Source organism: Coffea arabica, chromosome 2e (genome assembly GCF_036785885.1).
Source record: "Coffea arabica cultivar ET-39 chromosome 2e, Coffea Arabica ET-39 HiFi, whole genome shotgun sequence".
Classification (NCBI taxonomy): domain Eukaryota; kingdom Viridiplantae; phylum Streptophyta; class Magnoliopsida; order Gentianales; family Rubiaceae; genus Coffea; species Coffea arabica.
The window spans coordinates 61,231,543-61,242,280 of record NC_092313.1 but is presented as its reverse complement, the minus strand read 5'-3'; the positions used below and the strand labels follow the sequence as shown (position 1 = coordinate 61,242,280).

Here is a 10,738-nt window from a genome sequence, read left to right as displayed (position 1 = left end):
TGAATCCAGGAGTGTGTGGAGGAGGTGGTGCCCTAAGGGATTCTAGTGGAGGGCTCATTTTTGCGTACTCAGCTTACCTAGGTGAGTCAACTAGTCTGTGCGTAGAAGCTCGGGCAGCGCTATTAGGTATTAACCTGTGCATTGAGAGGGGATTTGATTGATTCTTTTTACAATTAGATTCCTCTATTCTAATTGGTATCCTACAGCATCGGTTCCGGTGTCTTTGGTAGATACGAAGAACAGTGGAGCGCATATGACAGTCGGTGGCAGAGGGCTCTCGCTTCGTGCATTGCTATCGCGAATCGCATAGGGTGGCAGATGTTTTAGTCAATATGGGGGTGGCCTATCATCTTGAGCCTATTCGCACTTATGACACGCTAGCGGAGCTACCCTCAATGGCTAGAAGGGAAGCTAGGATGGATAGACTAGATATGCCTTCTATTCATATCAGGAGTGGTAGACCCGTGTTTTAGTGTATGATGACAGCTCTCACTAGGGTGTGTAATATTTGGTTACTATGAATAAAACGTTTCCTTTAAAAAAAACTATTTATTTTATTATGGAAAATCCTAAGCTAAATTATATAGGTCTTATATGACATACACAAGCTAAAATATGGCATGTCTCGTGATATTTAGAAGTTTCCATATATGTATCTATCATTAGCCCATATCATGTTTTCAAAATCATTTTGTTTGTAGGTGAACTCTTGATTTATTATAAGATATTATATGAGTCGAGCTTGTATTCCTTGTTTCCAGAGTTGGTGTCACGACCCCACCTCCTCTTAGGGCGTACCCAAGGTTTGGTGGACCGCCTGCTTAACTCTCGCCAGAATTCACTCACTAATGTTCTTGAAATAGCCTTTCAAGCCTCGAAATTAACATAAAAGTTCCATTTCCAACCAACAATTCAAACTTAATTTACAATCCAAAAGTAAAACATAGGATTACATTTTAAAGATTCCAAATACATCTTATCTACAAAAGTACAAGTACAAGAGATTATATACACTAGTTCACGCCTACTTGCTCCGAGCTCCACCCCTATAAGGAAAATCAACTAATGGAATGAGCTAAAATCTCAGTGAGGTTCCCAAATAAGCAACCTAGTAGGCATACATGGAAACATTTATATTTTGCACTTTACACACTTGGCACAGTAATAAGAAGTAGTTCAAGAATCAATAATTCATTCATTAAAAGGATACGTGCTCATTTGGAGCCATTCATTCATTCATTCGCTAATCATTTTCCTTATCCCTCCGACATTAGAAAATATTTGCAAGTGAAAATTCCTTCAGTGTTCATGTCATTCATTCATTTATTTTTATTGCATTGAATTCACTGGCTAGTTCTCCACCAGACTTCGTGGTAATACTCGAGTATACCAAACATTATCCTAGGGTTATAAGCCGCCCGACGGAGTCAGCTTCTGGCTCGAGTCGACTGGCAATGAAAGGCAATGGTCCAGTTTAGCCAAAAGGCTTACATTCATGCACAAGTAGCATTCAATCATTGAAAATTTACTTTTGCGTGGGTCAAGTGCGATAAAATACACACTCGCCCATTGAAAATCTATTTAGCAATAATTGAAAAGCATTTGACATTTAGACAACATTCACAACATTCCACATAGTCATTTAAAGCATACGCATGCAAGAAACACTCACCAACAATTAGTGTTTACAAAAATCAGGTTGAGACATAGCTCCTTGCCCGGATTCTAAATCCTTGGACGGATTTTAAATTTACGATCAAATATTGAATAATAAAATACAATCAAGTAGGGTTTCGAAATATCCAACCCTTACTTGTGAATATCACAAGGAGATCATGTGAATAGAACTTATATACATAGATTTCATGACTTACTAACTCCAGGCAAAATACATGCATGCTTGCCTTTGTTTTAGAAAGAAAACGATCGAAACTTTTAAGTTTAAAACATGACATATGCAACAAAAAATCATGTTTTAAAATGGTCATTGTCGCGCCCCATTTTTTAGAAGAAAAATAAATAACGAGTTTAGAAAAGTGAATTTTGATTTAAAAAAATAAATTTTTGATTTAAATAGAAAATGGGTAAAGAAAATGAAATGGGCCTAAATGGGACTTGAAAATGCGACGATTTGACCCAAAATATAGTTTAAAAAGGGTTTTTAAAATAAAAATCGGAGTCGCCACTTGGTATAGAGTTAAGGTGTACCAAGTCACCTAAAATGAATTTTTTTTAAAGGAAAAGGTAGAAAGAAACCCCTTTTAAACGACTCTTAGTCTACGTAAACCAACAAAAAAGGTTCGGGAGTCACATTTGACGAAGGGGAAGGCAAGGATAAAAATCCAAGGCACCCCTTCGACCTAGCCAAGGCTAGTTGCGTGATTTAGTCAAAGATTTTCTCGTTTTAACCTTAAGATTCATCACATTTGGATGTACTATATGAATGCAAACCCTAGACCTAGGGGGGGCATTGGGGGGCAAAATTTCTCTTCAAAATTTGAACGGTGCCAATCACATTAATTGTGATGCCCAATAATTACCGTTTGGAGAAGTCATGAATAATGCAAAAAATATGAGATTCTAAGAAAAGAAAAGAAATAAAATAATTATACAAATATACATGTCTTAAAGGAATGCATCATGTCGGGTACGGGGGACTAATGTTCGTGACTCAATTTTCCCTTTTAATAGAGGGAATACGAGCGTGCTAAGGCTAGAAAAGCCAAACTCGTCCATATAAGGGGCTATTCCCTAATCTAATCAAACAAATGCACTAATCTATCCCCTAATTTCCTAAATGAGATGCAAATCTAAGTGTTATATATGCATAGGGGTAAGGGATATTTTATTAGGGAAAATATTATGTGAAAATGATAAAGATCCTAAAAAAATGGAAAAATATGCATGAAGTGTAATATAATCATACAAACATGATCTAGCGAGGGAGGTCCCTAAGGGTCTAGCATTGGACTAGCCCATGTCTATGGATCCTCACTAGCATTGGACTAGTGGAAAATCGGAACAAAGAGCCACAACTAGCGTTGGACTAGTGTGGTGACGGGAAAGGAATCACAGCTAGCATTGGACTAGTGTGATAACATGCATTTATTACAGTCTAGTAAATCAGATAAATCATAATAAAGTAAATAAACACATAAATCACATAAACACATAACACATAATCATAATATCTAGATGCAAGGTCCTAAGAAAGCGGATAACACATAACAAGTAAGCATGCAAATCACATCAAGCAAATAAAGCAAAGAAGCCCTAACTATTACACTTGACACTTGAGGGGGGCCTACTACAATCTAAGAGGGGAAATGAAATAATAATTGAAATAAATACCTAACTATTACAAATCTGGCATTCAAGTGCCTTTCGAATGATCAAAATTGAACTAAAATAAATATACAAAATTAAAGCTAATAAAACAAATAAAACACTCAAGAGGCATGCAATTACACACGTAAAGTCACATAAGAGCACATTGAGTCAGATAAAGTGAAAATAAGGGATAGAGTGTAGCTCCCTTGAATCGTGACCCTAATGAAATGAAATCACTTATTTGCCCTCCAAAATACAAAGAAAAGGTCAAGGCATCATTTTAATTAACGAATAATCACAAAAGATAAAAAAAAAATGAATCGTGAAATTGAATCAATTAAATCATATAAACAACCCACATTCAAGAAGTCAAAAGAATAAAGGACTTGATTGTAAATATTAACAAAGTTTTGGGGTCAAAAAATAAAAGAAAATAAAGTTTAAGGACCTATTTGCAATTAAAACTGGGACCTAAATGAAAGAAATTGAAAATGTCCAGGGCAACAATATAGTTAAGGAGAAATCCAAGGACTGATTTGCAAATCTAGTTACCAGATTCTTAGAAAACAGGCCATTGGGCCATTTTATTTATTTGTTTGGGCCAAAACCTTCCCTAGCCCAATCGAAATCCAAGCAAAACAGATGGGCTAGCCTAATTGTTCTTACGAATTGAATCCAACTAAATTAATCACAAACTCAATCCTTAAAAACCTAACAAAAAATGTTGGGCTCTATCTTCCTAAGCCCAAGTCAAAAATTCAACAAAATAAACTAAATCACTTCCTTAAGCCCAAACAAAATAACCTCTTAATCCAAAACACTTGTTTCACTAAACCCAACAAGATAAACAAATCAACTAAAATTATTAAGCCACAATCATGACCCAAAATCAAGAATTAATCTATCCACAAAGTCATATAAAATATGCAAACATAGGATTAAACTTAAGAGGGCGAAATTAGTGCGATTTTTCCAGATTTTGGGCTACAAGAGTATTATATACAAACTAAAGGGTTAAGTGCACTCAAATAAGGGACCTGAATGGTTCAATTACAGAAGATTCTGGGCCATAATGCGATTAGACAAAAGTTGGGGGGTTAAAAATAATAAAATAAAATAAAAATCTCAGAAATTATCATGCATCCTGCTCGAAGCTCTTGCAGTTTTCTTCTGCATTCTTTCTTCTGTAACTCCCTCCCCCCCCCAAGGAACCACATGAAACAAATTCAGTTTGGCTCAAGCAAACAAAACCCCTCTCCTAGCATTAACTTAGATTCACACAAAAGGGGGGAAAATGTGAAACGGCAAAACAGAAAAAGGTGTCGCGCACAAGCCCCTCAGGATCAAAACCATCCCTTCTATCATGAAAAATCAGATTTTATGTTTTGACAGACACTGAACTAGCTGACTGTTCCTTTTTCTTTCGCGCAAAACGCAAGCAAAGATCATCTTCAAACAGGACTTTCGGTTAGGCATTTCGTCGAACAACAAATAGGCAATAAAATTTCACCGACTTTTTTTTGCTCAATTAAGGTTATTTTCATCCCCAAAATTTGCCAGCAACACAGAAAACAGTCCAATTAACACATACAACATGCGTATTCAAAAATCATGAATAAACAACAGGAAAATTGCAACCAACATAGTCACGGCAGCCTGTTTCGAGAGCTTGAACAAAACTGAAGTTTTAAAGAAGAAAGGACAGCTTACCGTGCTCTTGTTCGATGAAAATTGGCCGGTGATGATGGCGGGTCGGTGAAGTGGCGGCGGCTATGAGCGGCGGCGGTATTCCTTTCTCCAGTTTTTCCTTGCCCGTCCGCCTCTCTTAGCTTTTCCTCGCCTCCGTTTTGCTCTCACAGAAGCTCCCTTCCATTTTCCAGATTTCCTTTCTCCCTCTTCGTCCGTCTCTCTCTGACTTTCTCTTTTTGTTTTGCCCAAAAAAAAAACCTCCTTCCCTCAGCCCAGGACCTCTTCATCCGTTGCCATTTCTTTCCTGTTTTCACTCTCTCTCGCTCATTTCTCTCTACCCGAGGAACTTCCCCAATTTTCAGATTTTTCCTCTGTTCTTGCCGAAGACTCCCTCTCTGTTTTTCTGCTTTACTCGAAGTCCCCCCTTTTTGCTTTTCCCTCTCACTCTTTCCTACTCTCGGCCATTCGAACCTCTCCTTTTCCGTTGCTATTTTCTTTTCTTTCCACCCCCGAGCCTCTGTTTCTCGTTCTCTCCTTGACCGAAGCTCCCTTTCTCTCGGCCCTCAAACCTATTTTTCAACCCCAAAATCTCAGCCGCCCCTTGCTTTCTTCTGCCCTCCAATTTGCTCAACCCGCCACCTGTGGAGCCTTCTTTTCTCTTCCTTTTTCTGTGTTCTTTTCCGCAATCCTCCCAAGATTCTAGCCGCCACCCTCGTCTCTTTTTCTTCTTTCCCCTCTGATTTTTCTACTGCCGAACCTTCTTTCAATTTTCCAGCTTTTCGTTTCTTTTGCTCCCTTCTTTTCGTTTCTTTTGCTCTCCGACGAAACCCCCTCCATTTTCCCTTTTTGCTCTGTTTTTTTGTTTTTTTTTCTTGCTCTCAGACCGCCGCTCCTCTGTTTTGTTCTTCTCCTCCCCTTTTTTTGTTCCGGTCCCCCCTCAGTTTAATCAACCGCCTTCCTCTTTTTATTTTGCCATTGCCTTTTTCTTTTCTTTGTTTTCAAATCCTCAACCTACAAGTGTCTCACTCTCCCCCCTCCTAAGTGATGTGTTGTCCAAATATAAAAGGGACACTTGTCCCGCATGCAAAGCCTACACATATTCACATATTTTCTTTTTCCTTCTTTTCCATTTTTCATTTTCATTTTTTTTCAAAATCAATTTAAATAAATAAACCAAATTATAAGCAAATTAAAAATAAACTAAAACTTTCAAAAATATCAATTACATTTTTCCTCTTCTTCAAATTGAAACTCAAAAATGATTAAAATAATTTTTTGTGGGCATTTTCTTTTTTTCTGAAAAATAAAAAAAAAAAGCTAAATAAAAAAAAAGAAATAATAAAATAAAATAAAATAAAAATAGCCGATATTATCAATAAAAGTAAAAATGAAATAAATTAAAAATTTGGTGTCTACAGTCATTACTTTCACCTTGCAAAATATATAATTTTGGCAAAATAATTTCACCTTACATATCACCTCCAAGGTTAACTCAAATATTCCTAAAACAAGTGAAGTCCAAATTGATTACAAAGCACACCTCCATGTCTACTTTTACTCACTTATCCTTCAAGAAATGAAATGGACAACAATTCCCCTGTTCTTCCTTCAATTTTTCCTCCAATTTTTCAAGCTAAGCTTTATGGCAAAATAGACCAAATCAACTCCACAACTCATAAGAAAAAAAAGGGTTCTTACACTAGCTACAAAACCAACTAATTTAGACTTATCTCTAGCATACAAACATAATACATCTAAGCTGAAAAATTAAACCCTAGGCTGGAAATTTACAAACTAAACTTGGAAAATTATAATTCAAGGTTGGAAATTTCGATTGAAAGCTGAAAATCCCTACACCCAAGTTAAAAATCACATTTCAAAGCTTACTATGTTATATCAAAGCTAGAAAGTCCCATGTGAAAGTTAAAAAACCCATATACATAATAAATTCATGATCCAAGTATGAAATGGAGTGCAAGTAATCGAGAAAGTTAAGTTTAAAAATCAGAAAATGTTTCCAAGACCCTTCCAAGTTTTTTTGTCATTTCGTAAGAAAAATTCTAGTTTTTGTAATGCTCTTTGAAAAGTCATAACTTGAGTTTTGTAAGCCCAAAAATCATAACTCTTATACCATTAGAAAATAGACTCAAAAGACTACAACTCTCTAGAAGACACCTTCATAAAATTCAGCCCATAAATTAGTCAAATCTCAGTTTCAATTCACTGCTCAACTAAGTGCAAAAACATGACAGTCTTGGATTTTCAGTCCACTTTGAAATTTTGCTGGTATTTATAGAAAGTAAACCAATTTTACATGGTTAAAAGAGATATGAGTCTAGTTGCAAATGCAACAAACGGAACTCAATTTGAATTTTTCTACACCAAGATATAACAGATTTCCCAAAACTGCTCAAAGTCTCCTGGGGAAAAAATTTTCAGCGGCACTTCCCCTTATTTTCCCTAATTTTCAGCCATTTTCAAGGCTTCATTCTTACCACAAAATAGGCTCAAATCAACCATATACATACTAGGCCACCAACTCACTAAATCAAGCATATACATAGCATTGAACCATCACAACTCCATGTATATATGGAGTTTCAAGTAATTACATCAAGACTGGAAATTTCACCAAACCTAACAATACCATGATAGCTATCATAAAAGCCATGCCTTTTACCTTATAAAAGTATCATCCATCAAGTAGATACAAAGACAAGTGAAAAGATACGGTGGCTATCAAGTTTACCTCTTAAATCTCACAAAACAATGCTGAAAAATCACAACACAACCTGAAAATCTTGAAATCTACCATACAAATTCTTCCTTTAGCTTCTCTAACATCATATATCAAAGAAACTCAAAGATAAGGGTGGATTTCTAGCAAAGTTCTCCTCTTTACCTCCAAAACTTAGATGGACAGCCTGTGAGGACTCACAAAATTTTCTTATTCAAATTCTTATTTCGAGCTCATTTAATTATTTATTTGGCCAATTACCTCGAATATTATTTTCTAACCTTATTAGACTTAAATACATGGAATTATGGCTTCATTATGTTTTTAAAGTGACTCGTTTCAAAAAATTAATTTTTGGAAGTTCGATTAATGAAAATAGTGAAAACGTGTTTGAGAAATTTTAGCCAATTAAGAGTACATTAAACTCGGAAAATTGGAGACATGTACAATGTTCTTAAAATAGGTAAATTTAGGTTTAAGTACTCAAGTGATAGTTGGTGGTACGATCGTTATAAGAATTTCTCGAAGGTTTCACTTTATCGCGCCTAAATTGGAAATACGCGTTTTCACGCGCGCGCTTAATTGAGGGACTTTAGACCATTAATTTGGGACAATTAAGAGTGAATAATATTTATATGAATATAAGTGCCTTCGAGGTTTAGTGCACTGGCGAAATAAACTCAAAAGGAATCGAGCACAAAACAAGCGCGTATGCGCACTATTTGCGGTTGACTTTTGCGCATCTAAACTCTTAATCCTTAAGCTTCCTCCGTAAGCCAAAAAGTCAGACCAAACCTCTCTTTCTCCTAGCTCTCTTGGCCGGCCATCAAGCTGCAAAGAAACAACTAAAGTTCTTCAACTTTTCACTCCAAAATCTTGCTCAAATCACTACCAAATCCTCTCAAATTTTAGCACCACTTAGCTCAACACTTGGGAAGTCCATCTAGCTGCAAAAGAAAGGAGCTCTCCACGATTTTCCTCAGGCTTCAAAGGGTCGAAAATTCTGACTTGAACAACCACCAAAGTAGGTAATGATCCAACACTCTAAACTTGTCCTATGGAGGTTAAATAACACATATGAGCTTGAATCTTTACATGGGTAACTTGTATTGTTGGAAAATTTTGATGGTGGGCTCTATGAACTTCCACCCTTGGCTTGATGGCTGATGAAATGATTGATGTTGGATATAATGCTGGTTCAGTGTTTAAAATGGTGGATTAATGGTGTATTATTAGTAGAAACTTCAAGGAACTCATGGGATAGAAATTTCCGATTTTGCCCCTGCCTTGTTCGGTTATTTTAAGGCCAATTTTTTATGATCTAATAGCTTGAATATGATGTTTATATGTTGTATTAGATGTGTAAAAAATTTCATTGGAAAACATTAACGTTTGGTTGGGCAAATGAATTTATTTGTGAACTAATCAATCTGGAAAACTGTTTTCGGATAACCCTGTCCAGCGGTAGCATTTCAACCATAACTTTGTCCTCCGACGTCGAAATCGAGTGCCGTCAGTGGCATTTGAAAACTAGACATCCATACCTTTCCAACGGTATAAAATGCACGTTCTGGTTCCATGTGTGGGAGCCGAACCATTCGTTTTAAGATAGCTGTCCTGTTTGTCTGTTCTGCTGGAATGATTTGTAGAGGCAGCAACTTGAGGCTCAATTTCGACCTGGTTTTTTGCCAAATTTCAAAACGTTTTCTTCTGTGAATTTTTATCTCTATGAATGTATTTTCCAACGCCATAAACCATGCTCAATTCCGAGTTAAGTCGACTGAGTTGTGATCAAAACAAGAACACTGCTCTGTTTTGAAAAAACCTAGTTTTGGACAGATTTGAGATGAGACTTCTTGTGGTCTTACTAAATGAAATTCTTGGTGTTAAACACCTACCAAATGTACCATGAATGTTCCTTAGACTTTCCTTTCACATATGAACCATGATTGGAGGATTTTCTTAGCCAAACGATTGGATTTGGAAAGAAAAGGATTAAAGGCAGATTGCCTTAACAATTTTTCCAAATTTTAGTTGGTTCGTTGACTACCTTCCCGAAGGTATTTTTCTGTGAAATTTGATAGAGAGATACCCTTCATATAAGAGTAAAATACTGTCAATTTTGATACCAATCCAAGTTCGTTTCGATACCTAACTAAACTTCCAATGTTGGAAGTTCAAATCTGGAAATTCTTCTCCAGTCTTGAATTTTCCCCAACTTTGAGCTACCATATCTTGGTGCTCGAAACTCCGATTCTCGATCCGCTTGTTCTGTCCTAATCTTACTTGCACCTCTAATTGATTTATAAATTTCAAGGGCTGGTTTATAAAGAGTGAATTCTGCCGAATTTCCAAAGTTAGCGAAAAACCAACCCCAGCTCAATCCTGAACATTCTGGAACAGTGATTTCAAACTCATTTTTGAATACCTTCCACTTAGATTCATGAAAATGTGTCTTCTAAGAACTTTTAGCACTTTCCAAGAGGTTTCCAACGGTAGAAAGTTTTCCAATTTTAGACTTGTATCGAGTGAGATACGATTTTTCAAAGATCCATATCAAAACTGAAAATTTCCAACTTTCAAGGAAATAGAGTTTTCCAAGAACTCTTTATTCTTTCGACATTATGCAAACGTTTTAACCTCGATTTCCTAGATAAAAACCCAAATGCTCCTGTACTTTAAGAAACTCTAATTGAACCTCGATTTACGAGTAATTGAGGTCCGTTTTCATGAAATTTTCTTAGATTGTACCAGTGTACAATCTTACTTGATAATTGGGATATATGAGTGATGCTTCACTATTATTTGCTCAGGCGCACACGAGGACTCTCAAGAGGATCCCACGGTGGACGCTTAAATTTCGAGTGCCTTTTTCTTCTCGTTTTAATTGGTGAGTGTCAAGTGCATGACTTGTCGTGTTTACTTGATTTTCCTGCTTATATACGTGAATATCACTTGATGAAACGAGTGTGTACTTTATCG

The 10,738-nt window shown here is 36.3% G+C and overlaps 1 long non-coding RNA gene across 1 annotated transcript; it reads right to left on the bottom strand.

Annotated features, from left to right (window-relative positions):
• Nucleotides 1-897: 897 nt before the first annotated feature.
• Nucleotides 898-6,044, bottom strand: LOC113732613 (uncharacterized). The gene is made up of 2 exons (XR_003458823.2): nt 5,041-6,044; nt 898-1,046 (listed from the first exon to the last, which is right to left on the bottom strand). It is a non-coding gene; the product is annotated as an uncharacterized lncRNA (long non-coding RNA).
• Nucleotides 6,045-10,738: the final 4,694 nt, after the last annotated feature.